An 11673-nucleotide genomic window follows, 5' to 3' on the forward strand; every position below is an offset into this window, starting at 1 on the left:
AGCTTGCTCAGTCATTTAAGTAGGGAGAGATGAAGTTGGGATTGCTAAGTTTTTCATTTATGTGTTCGTGTACTCCAGAACAGGTTTTGAGTTCTAATTCACAAAGTTTTCCCACGGTTGCTCAAGCTGGCCCTTGATTGATTGGGGGTAAAGAGATTGACAAATTTATTGTAATTTAAATATGGCAATAGTTTTTTAAAAGCAATCTAAACTTACTTTAAAATTTATTTTTATTTCAGAGTACTACAGGGGTACATACTTTTTGGTTATATAATCTGCATTTGAACATTTTAAGTCAATGTTGTAAATATGCCCTGCACCTGTTAGGCTTGACTTTACCCTACCCCTTCTCCTCTCTCCTCCCTACTAGATTTCCTTTGAGTTTTACTTCCATATGTGCACATTAGTGTCAATCAACTGGAATCTGGACTTTTGGTGTGGCTTATTTTGGTGATAGTAATTTAATGGAAATGTATAGGATATAGTTATTTAAAAAGATAAAGTAAGAATGTTAAGGTATATTGTTGATAAATAGTAAAGCTAGGGATGGTCTCACACAGCTTCTCTTTTGTATTCTATTTATGTGTGTGTTTGAACATTTAAAACATAAAATATGGGCTTGGCACCTGTAGCTCAGCAGCTAAGGCGCCAGCCACATACATCTGAGCTGGTGGGTTCGAATCCAACCTGGGTCTGCCAAACAACAATGACAACTACAACCAAAAAATAGCCAGGCATTGTGGTGGGTGCCTGTAGTCCCAGCTACTCGGGAGGCTGAGGTAAGAGAATCACTTAAGCATAAGAGTTTGGGGTTGCTGTGAGCTGTGACACTATAGCACTCTACTGAAGGTGATATAGTGAGACTCTGTCTCAGAAAAAAAAAAACATAAAATATGAAATAAACATAGAAAAATATGTAAAATAAATGTAAATTATAATGAATTTATGATATTTAAATATATAAAGTAAATATATGAAAAATAAAACATGAAAACTTAATAATAAGTTTAAAAAACCCACCAAAGGTCATTCAAGAATAAGTACTAGTTTTTTTTTGTTTTTTTGAGACAGAGTCTTGCTTTGTCACCCTGGGTAGAGTGGCATGGTTGCTCACAGCAACCTCAAACTCTTGGGCTCAAGTGATTCTCTTGCCTCAGCCTTCCAAGTAGGTGGGACTATAAGGGCCCACCACAATGCCCGGCTGTTTTTTTAGAGATGGGGTCTTGCTCTTGCTCAGACTGGTCTCAAATCTGTGAGCTCAGGCAATCCACCTGCCTCGGCCTCCCAAGTGCTGGGATTACAGGCATGAGCCATTGCGCCCGGCAAGAATAAGTACTAGTATTTTGGTAAAAGAATTATAATAAATAATAGGCATATATTATTGGGAGCCTTTCATACGCTGGAATTTAACAAATGAATCCAGAATAAACTTGATTTTGAATATCATGATTATCTGCCCTGTTCAACAAACAGAGGATACTGCAGTGTCTGCACCTGGCTTTTATTATTATTATTATTATTTGCAGTTTTGGCTAGGTCCGGGTTTGAACCTGCCACCTCTGGTATATGGGGCCAGCACCCTACTCTTTGAGCCACAGGAGCCACCCAGCTCCTGGCTTTTAGTGAAGTTTGATAATTTTCCTGTTGAGTGAGGCCAAATAAATAACTGGGGAAGGAGGTTCTAGAAGAATAGGATTGGAGTAAAACAGTGCAAAAGGAAAACTACCATTTTTTCAGAGCATCTAGCCATAGTGCTAGGTTTTCTACATACATTCTTTTTTTTTCTTTTTTTTTTGTAGAGACAGAGTCTCACTTTACTGCCCTGGGTAGAGTGCCATGGCGTCACAGCAACCTCCAGCAACCTCCAGCTCTTGGGCTTATGCGATTCTCTTGCCTCAGCCTCCTGAGCAGCTGGGACTACCGGCACCCGCCACAATGCCCAGTTATTTTTTTGTTGCAGTTCAGCCGGGGCTGGGTTTGAACCCACTACCCTCGGTATATGGGGCCGGCGCCCTACTCACTGAGCCACGGGTGCCGCCCTCTACATACATTCTTATTTAATTCTCATACTAATCACCCCATTTTATTATTTAGATTTTCTAAAATCCATAGTTTTTAGATCAGGGTTTAAGCCTCAGAAATTTGGGAGCTCATCTAAGAGTAAGAGTTGTGATTCCAAGTCAGATTGTGTCCAGTCAGGTGGCTTTTGTACTGAGTCGCTGGAGTTCAGAGCTGGCCACTTGTTGGTCTCCCCAGGCACTGAGCAGAATTCGTGGGGCAGCATATTTTCTCTCTCTTGGAAAATGCAAGGAGTTCAGGTCCTCCAGTGGCTGCCCAGCATTCCAGAGCTCACAAGCCTGGTATGGTTCTCTCTACTCATGACACTCCTGCCTTCCTTCCTGAAACTAGAAAAATTACAAGATAGAGAAAAATACTATTCTGAATTTTAAGCAGGAGTTCTGAGCTTTTCCTCTTCCTAAGGGCTTTTTCTCTGCTTTTTTTTGTTGTTGTTGTTGTTGGTGTTGTTCATTTATTTGCTCATCTGTGTTGATTAATTTTATGTATCAACTTGACTGGGCTAAGGGATGTCCAGTTAGCTGGAAAAACTTTATTTCTGGTTGTGTCTATGAATGTGTTTAGTATTTGAATCAGTGGACTTAATTAGAAGATCCACCCTCACCAATGCGGGTGGATGAACATGTTGAGTGCCCACATAGAACAAAAAGTGGAGGAAGGGTGAAATTGCTGTCTGTTTGAGCTGGGACATTCATCTTCTGCCCTTGAATATAAATACTTCTGGTTCTCAGGCCTTCAGACACAGACTGGAATCACACCATGGGCTTTTCTGGGTTCCCAGTTTGCAGATGGGAGATTGTGAGACTTCTTGGCTTCCATAATCACATGAGTCAATCCTTCATAATATATCTCTTTCTATGTTAGCAGCCACTGTTAACCTGAATAGCCCTTTCATGCAGGGCACTGCTGGTCAGGCCTTAACAAGGCTGGATGAACCTACATGCCAATAAATGGAGATTGTTTATTCACTTCCAAGGCCTACTGTCATAGATAAGTTGGGAAACTGGACTCCATAGTACCAATCAAGGACCCAGGGCACTCTGTACACCCAGTGAAATGTTAACTGGCTATAAATGTAGTCTAACTAAAAATACTTTGAAGATATAACCACTTTAAGATAGGAAGATATTGTGCAACCTTGTAAACTATGAAGAAAAATCTGTTTAACATATGCTATAATGAATAATAACATTGCTAATGTTTGTTTTTACTGTGAGCATAGAAGTAACAAAGGGAAACAGGAGGATAGAGCAGTTCTTTGGGGAGATATCCTCACTGCTATCTAGAATTGCTGGGTTTTAAGTACAGAAAAGTGAAACTGTTGATCTCTCATCCACTTTTCTGTTGATTGGCTTAGGTGACAGGTGGATGGACTCTTTGGTCTGGCAACATCTATATAACCTATTAGTTCTGTTTCTTTGGAAAACCCTGACCAAGACGCCATCTTCAGATAATGTCATATGTAATTTATTGTCTATCTGGAACCAACATACTTGAGTCTTCAATTAAGAGCTGCTTAACAATTTTGGAAGAGGATTGATCACAAGAGAGTTTGTCAAGAGATAGTTGTAGATTTTTCTTTTACTCAGAACATTTTTAATAATGCACATTATAAAAAGTATTCATTTTACAAATTGTTCTGCAATCTAAACATACAATTGCTTGGAGCACATTTAGAAAACAAAGCCAATGTAAAAAGACAGATTAAAATAACTAGAACAGTACAGGTTTTGTATGGCTCCGAATTTACAGTTTTCTTATTGCATCATCATTGTCAGAAATCTGTTCCTTCAGCTGGCCCCATTGCTCTGAATTTAAAGAAATATCTTTCCTTCCTGGTTTCATTTCACCTTCTGGATCCATCCAGTATTCTCTAATATCAATTAGAACTTTCCCTTTAAAGTCCTGAACACTCACATACCACATTTTCCCAATCTGAAACATGTTATCATCTTTGCTGCTGCTACTCTGTTTGGAAGTGGACAGAGCTCTTGAAGTTTCACCAGTCTTTTGCTTCTTCACAGGTTTTTCTGGAGCAACTTGCTTTATCCTCTCTTTTTGTCAACTTCGTTGTCTAAATCACTGCCAGAAAAGCTTGAAGAAACAAGTTCCTTCAATTTAGGCATTACTCTGCTCCTGCAGTCTTGCACCCTCCTGCTCACTCGCTTGTGACTTGATAGCTGTAGATTCTGAAAAACAGAGTCTAAAGAAATGTGTATGTGTGTGTGTGTGTGTGTGTGCGCGCACGCGCGCACATGTGTGCAAGGAAGAAGACCAAGCATTTCCTACATCTAGGCCATTGGTATACTGTAATGAGGGCAGAAGAAAGGAAAGAAATCAGGGAAGGCAAGTTTCTTCCTCAAGTTCACATCTAACACAATTTGCAATGAAAAGAGAGAAGGGATGAAGGCAGTGAAGCTGAACTGAAGGGAAAGGGTACCTCTGCGATGATGTTAGAAGTGTTGTTCAAGGCCCCTTTGTGTGAAGACAAAAGACAGTGAGACTTCTCAGCCGTAGTTCTGGCTGCAGGTATGCCTGGAGTGGTAAGCAAGGCTGGGAGCAAACTGCAAGGAAATCTCTGCAGAGGTGGCTCTGTGTTTAGCCTAATTGACTTTGGTTTATTCTAGAGCCCCAAGGGTCTTGTCAGAAACTCCCCTGCTCGTGGAGAATGCATCACAGAATCCAGGGAAAAGAACCTTAGCAACGAACTGACACTTAAAGCACTTTCAGATGATTTTGCTTTTCTGCTAAAAGTGGAGGTGCTAGGAATCAGGTTTTAGCTGCACAGTAATTAGATGCCTAGGTGCATGCACTGGGCGGGCTCTGTGCTGCTCCCTGGCCTTGGCTTCCTTCAAGGACCTTTGGTTTCCAGACTTACCACCTGGGGGTGGCTGACTCTTGTGCCAAAGAGATACTGAATTAGCTTAAAGTCACAAACCACATCCTCTGGCTACTGACCATTTCCTAGTCCCTTTCTTGAATTTGTGTTTTTCTTACATTGGTTACAATGCTGGCTTCAGGTGCAATCTTGCACTGTCATTGATCCTTGGCCATTTCAGCAGATTGGCCTCAGCTTCCTGCTCCCTGCTTTAGATGCTGGAATCTCCCCCTTTCTCTGTAGTCTCATTTCCCTTCATTCTTCCTCACTCAGTCATTTAAAAAATTTTTTTATTATTGGGGATTCATTGAGGGTACAAGAAACCAGGTTACACTGATTGCATTTGTTAGGCAAAGTCCCTCTTGCAATCGTGTCTTGCCCCCAAAAAGTGTGGCACACACCAAGGCCCCACCCCCTCCCTCCTTCCCTCTCTCTGCTCTCCACTTCCCCCACCCCCACCACTCACGCAGTCATTTTTGATGCTATGGGCTGTGTATATAGTAGGATCTGAGAGTAGAAAGATGAACAAGACATGGTCCCTGGTGTTCAGTGGCTCACAGTGAACTGGGGGAGACAGAAATGAGAGAGACTCATAGTGAATGACTCATCTTTTTTTTCCTTCTTCTTCTTCTTATTTATTATTAAATCATAGCTGTGTACATTAATGCAATCATGGGGCACCATACACCAGTTTTATATACTATTTGACATATTTTCATCACACTGGTTAACATAGCCTTCCTGGCATTTTCTTAGTTATTATGTTGAGACATTTACATTCTACATTTAGTAAGTTTCACATGTACCCTTGTAAGATGCACTGTAGGTGTGGTCCCACCAATACACCCTCCCTCCGCCCATCTTCCCCCCTCCCCTGGCTGAGCATTTTCATGGACAGTATTTAGTTCATTGTATAGGTTATCAATACATGTTAATCATCCTCATTATTGTTATCATATCAAAGGCTTCCAAAGACCTCCAATTCATGGAACCCCTCACTTAAGAGTATAATGTGTGGGCTTGGTGCCTGTGGCTCAAGCGGCTAAGGCGCCAGCCACATACACATGAGCTGGCCGGTTTGAATCCAGCCCAGGCCCGCCAAATAACAATGACGGCTACAACCAAAAAATAGCTGGGTGTTGTGGTGGGCGCCTGTACTCCCAGCTACCTGGGAGGCAGAGGCAGGAGAATCGCTTGAGCCCAGAAGTTGGAGGTTGCTGTGAGCTGTGATGCCATGGCACTCTACCAAGGGTGATAGCTTGAGGCTCTGTCTCAAAAAAAAAAAAAAAAAGAAAGAAAGAGTATAAAGTGTGTAGGAAGCATAGCCCTAAAGAAAATTATAAAATTATTTAGACTTTTTTCAATTTTATTTTATTTTTTATCATTGTATTATTATAAAGAAAATCCCCGAAATGCCTGCAGGGGATGAATGATTTATTTTTCTCATCCATCCTGGGTTTACAGTTGAGGCTCTTATAACAAAAGGCAGACAAACAAGAGAAAAATATGAATTTTTCATAAGAAAAACTTGATAAGATAAATTTGCTTAATGGAAATTTTATCTGACCCAAGAGCCTTCATAAGAAAATGCAGATTCAAAGAAGCAGGTAAACTTGTATACTTTTATGTTTACATTTTATGAAGAGTGGATAGTCATGGAGAAATATGATTAGAGGACAAAAGGATATGATCTGATGATAATAAACTGAGGGAAACCTAGCAAGGTCTGTTTGTTCAGAATCTTCTGTGTTATCCCCGTGTCTTCAGAGATAAGTGTTAGGACAGGAACTCAGAGTGAAGGATGAGAAAGAATTCTTGACATAAGATTAGGACAGAAAGAAGTAAAAAAGTTTATTTTACTTTCCAAGGAGGGAAGGAGCAAGAAGGTGATGGCACACAACAGAAAGAAAGAAGTGGTGCCAGTGGTGAGGAAAAGTGACTTGGGCTTTTTATTGAAATTCAAAACAGGAGAAAAAGTGATTACTGGTGGCTGATAGTAACAAGGCAGCTGTGAAATGGCTGTGGCTACTTTTTCCTTCCCCCCTTCTCTGTGAGGCTGGCTTGTTAGGGTTCTTGGAATACGGTCTGACAGGAACTGGGGGGAATTACATTCCTATCTTTTCCATTCAAGTGCCATGAAAATGAACTCCCAAATTAAATAATTTAAGTGACAGGTGGTTAATCTTAGAAATAATGAGGTAAGCCCCAGGTGTTTAATCAAACAAAGGGGTGGTTGTGTACCATGATCTTTCTCTTCAAAGGGGCAATTACGTGTTGTGAGTTTTTGCCTCTTTTTTCTCTCTGTTAGATAGTTTATTTTTCTCTGCTAGATAGTTTACTAGCAATGTCCTCTTTCAATAAGGATATTCCTTTCCTTCAGCTATAGAAAGGGCCCTTTTCAAATGAAGTTCTTATGACATATTCAGGGGAGAAGTGTGAGGGGAGGGTGAGAGTGGCCTTCCTTCTTCTGCTGTTTGCTCAAACGCCAAGGTGCCGTATTTTGGTGAAGTGTGTCCTGAACTCTACCCTCCATCTATTTACTGGATTCATTTGAGATTCCAGATTTTATATGTATCTATCTATATAAATATATATTTATAATCGTCTATGTTGATATATGCAAATATATGTAGGTATTCCAGTATATATCTGTATGAGATAAAGACTCCTTAAAAAAACCATAATACCATTACATTTCCTAAAACTTAGCAGCAATTCCTTAATATTATCAGACATCTAGTCAAATTTCATTGATTTTATCATAAGCTTTTGTTTTTAAAGTTGGTTTCTCTGAATCAGGGTTTTTTGACAGGCAATTTGTTGTGGTAACTCTTAGCTCATTTTAATCCACAGACATTTAATCACGTTCTCTGCTTTTCCTTGAAATTTATTTGTTAAGAAAACAGGATGATTTCTTCAAAATAGTGTCCCAAAGTCTGGATTTTGCCAATTATTTCCTTGTGGTATTATCTCACTCTTCTTTTGTCTGTATTTGCTTGAAACTTATAATGAGAACTAAAGATTTAGGCTTAAGTTTAGGGCAAAAATACCTCATGGGTGGTGGTGCATATAATTATATCAGGAGACACAAAATGGCCAGTTCTTTTTTTGTGGGGTGAGCATTGCTTGGTGATGATTTTCTTAGCCCATTTGTTCATTAGAGGTTGCTAAATGGCACTACTCCAATTCTGTCTTTGCTTCCCATGGCTTAGACAGGATACTTCTCCGGAAGGTACACCTCTCTCTTCAGCATCTGGTTACCCTGAAATGCAGTTTGTACAGGAAAGGCAGGATGAATGATGGATTCTTTCCCCCTATTAATAATTTTTAAAGAATTTAAAGACAAGATTTCAGAGGGTGTAGGTCTTCCTCCCCAGGTAATTTCCTCCTCTTTGCTTTGGTTCTTTTGAAATCTAGAAATTCTGCCTTCCTTTCTCTTAAATCCAACTTCGTACATTTTTGAAGAAAGCATTGCCAATGCATTCACAGCAATGTACAAATGACTAATAATAGCTTACAGCGAGAGTACTTCAGAGAGATTTTCTATGTAACTTCTATCAATGTCTTAAGTTAGAGAATGAAGCTTATTGGATAAGAATAACATTTACAAGTAGTTACTGTATCTGTCACCTACTGTAGTAAATGATTTACATATGTTGAATCATATGACACCCACAACAACCCTATGAGTTATTCCCATTTTACAGATGTGGAAAACAAGGTTTAGGTTCTTTTAATAACTTGCCAACTAAAATGTGACTTTGATACCCATGAGAATGGAGAAACACAAAGTAACACAGGTGAAACTAAAAGCTGGGGTTATCTGGCTTTCAAGCCAGATGTTCTATTCTGGAATGACATAGGATGCACATCCTATCTTGACTTCTTGATATTGTTTCAGGCATCTTGAACAAGGAGAAGAGGGTTTGGGTGAGAGGATGGCTTCACAAGCTTGAAATCATCTACAGACTGCAGTCATTCCTTGCGCCAGTGTGTAAGGTAGAGCCTGGAGATCACCTGCTAAACCAAAGTATTTGTTGCTGAGAGTGTTAGTTGTTGAAAATAGTTCTCTGCCATGGTAACAATAGTGATGGCTTGGCTGGGTGTGATGGCTCACACCTGTAATCCTAGCACTCTGGGAGGCCAAAGCAGGAGAATCCTTTGAGTTCAGGAGCTTAAGACCAGGCTGAGCAAGAAGGAGACCCCATCTCTGCTAAAAATAAAAAAATTAGCAGGACATAGTAGTGCATTCCTGTAGTTTCAGCTACTCTGGAGGCTGAGGCAGGAGGGTTGCTTAAGCCCAGGAGGTTGAGGTTGTAGTGAGGTAGGCTAAGGCCACAGTACTGTAGCCTGGGCAACGGAGTAAAACTCTGTCTCAAACCCCGCCCCCGAAAACCGAGTGATGGCTTTGCTTCAGCCAGCTTCTGTTTGCTTTTTCAAACTCCTCCTTCCTCTTGTCCACTTGTTCCAGACACACTAGCTTTTTCCTGTCTCAAGCATGACAAGCTCCTTTTGTTTAAAGGAGTTGAGTCTACTGTTCCTCTCCTAGTCTTCCTTTTAATTTTTTCCCCATCTCTAATGCAGTATAATTGACAAATAAAACTGTGTATGTTTAAGATTTACAATGTGATGATTTGATATGTGTATATTGTGATATGATTACCACAATCAAGTTAGTTAGCATATCACTTACCTCACCAACTTACCATTTTTGTGTGTGTGGTAATAACATTTAAGATCTACTCTATTAGCAAATTTCAAGTATATGAGGTTAAGTCTGTGAACTCATCCTAGAACAAGTGCTACATATCTCACTACTGAATAGCACTATGGTCAACTTCAAGGTAATCCCCTTAGGAAGCTATGCACTGACTCCAGCACCTAGTCCACACTTCAAAGAAATTTTAGAACTCTTTTTCTGGAATGGCCATCAAAGCTGTCATTGTAAGAGCTATGAAAATTAAGTTCACAAACTCATCCTGGAAAAGTGCTTGCAAGGGTGGACTAGGCTCTGGTGTTAGTGCATAGCTTCCGATGGGAATACTTCATAGGTGATCACAGTGCTATTCAGCAGTGAGGTATGTAGCACTTTTTCTAGGATGAGTTCACAAACTTAATCATCCAACCTCCTACAATACAGTATTGTTAACTAGAGTCATTATGCAATGTGTTAAATCCCCACAATGTAGTTGTAACTGAAAGTTTGTACCCTTTGACTGACATCTTCATTTTTCTCACTTCCCACCCCTGGAAAACACCATTCTGCTCTCTGTTTCTGAGTTAGACTGAATTAAGTTTCCACGCACAAGTGAGCTTTCCCCTGGGTCTTTACATGTTGGTTCCTTCTTGACATTCAGGTCTTAGCTTCAATGTCATCCTCTCAGAGGATGATCACCCTACCTACAGTAGCCACTCCCTGCTCCAGGCACTCTCTTTCCCAATCCTCAGTTTCTTTTCCAGCTCTTATCACCTGTCTGAAAGTATCTTCTGTATTTCTCTACTAGAGTATAGGGAGAACATGGACAGTTTTGTTCACTGCTGGATTCTGGTGCTTGGCAGGAGGGAGGCACTCAAGAAGCCTTTGTTAAATGAATGAATTGGCTCCCAGCACCCTTTGCTCATTGCAACTTTCACAGAGGCCTGTCTCATTATCCCAAATTCATCACTGCTGATTACAATTACCCATAAGATTTACTGCAACTGTTACAACCTGCTCTTCCAACTGTGAAAGTTGAAAGTTGGGGTGTGTGTGCATTTTATATTTATAAACCTAAGTTTTGACAAAAATGGTCAGATACAGTTGAGCTTAGGTACTAGGCTGAGGTCCAAGATGATTTATGTTCTAACTTCATTGTTTGAGGTTGGTCTGAATGTTTCTCCCTCCTCCATCCCCAAATTTATATGTTGATCTAATCACTAAGGTAATTGTATTAGGGGGTGAGGCCATTGGGGATGATTAGGTCATGAGTCATAACCCTCCTCAATGGGGTTAGTACTCTTATAAGAGGCCTAAGAGACCTGCCTTGCATTTTCTACTTTGTGAGGACATAGTAAGAAGGGGTCATCTATCAATCAAGAAGTAGGCCCCTCCCCAGGAATTTCCCAGATTCCAGAACTGTGAGAAATAAATTTCTGTTGTTTTCAAACTACCCATTTGCAGCATTTTGTTATAGAAACCCAAATGGTCTAAGATGATGAATGTGAATTTGGGATGCTTCTGGGCATCCAAAGAAGATTATGAAAGAACTGAAAGCCTTGAAGATATTCTTCCAAAGTTGTATGGCAAAAGTTTCTGAAATCCTAGAAAACTAGATCTGAAGCTTGGGAGTCTGCATTAGAGTTAGCCAATGGTTTGAATGACAGTTAATAGGGTAATACAAAAGATAGTCCTAGAATTACCTAAATTGGAATCACCTGGGGTGGGGTGGGGCTGTTGTGTAAAATGCAGATTACTAAACCACAGTAGGACCTACTCCATCAATGTCTTGGGGAATGGGGCCTGCCCTTCTACATTTTGACATGTACCCAGCCATAGCTTATGTTTCCTGAAGTTCGAGAACAGTTGTCATTAAGAAAGAAAACTCTACTGCATTTTTAATAGATATGAAATAATATTAATGTTAAGTAATAATTAAACAATACTAATTGTATTCTCTAGCTCCCAGGACTCATGCATGTTTTGTGTATAGCCATCATTCTAGAAAAAACCCTGTGACACC

General features: G+C 40.1%; 1 pseudogene; it reads right to left on the bottom strand.

The window, feature by feature from the left end:
• Nucleotides 1-3822: 3822 nt before the first annotated feature.
• Nucleotides 3823-4202, bottom strand: LOC128564034 (activated RNA polymerase II transcriptional coactivator p15-like; annotated as a pseudogene).
• Between the last annotated feature and the right edge of the window lie 7471 nt (nucleotides 4203-11673).

The sequence above is a fragment of the Nycticebus coucang genome, chromosome 13 (assembly GCF_027406575.1).
Source record: "Nycticebus coucang isolate mNycCou1 chromosome 13, mNycCou1.pri, whole genome shotgun sequence".
Classification (NCBI taxonomy): domain Eukaryota; kingdom Metazoa; phylum Chordata; class Mammalia; order Primates; family Lorisidae; genus Nycticebus; species Nycticebus coucang.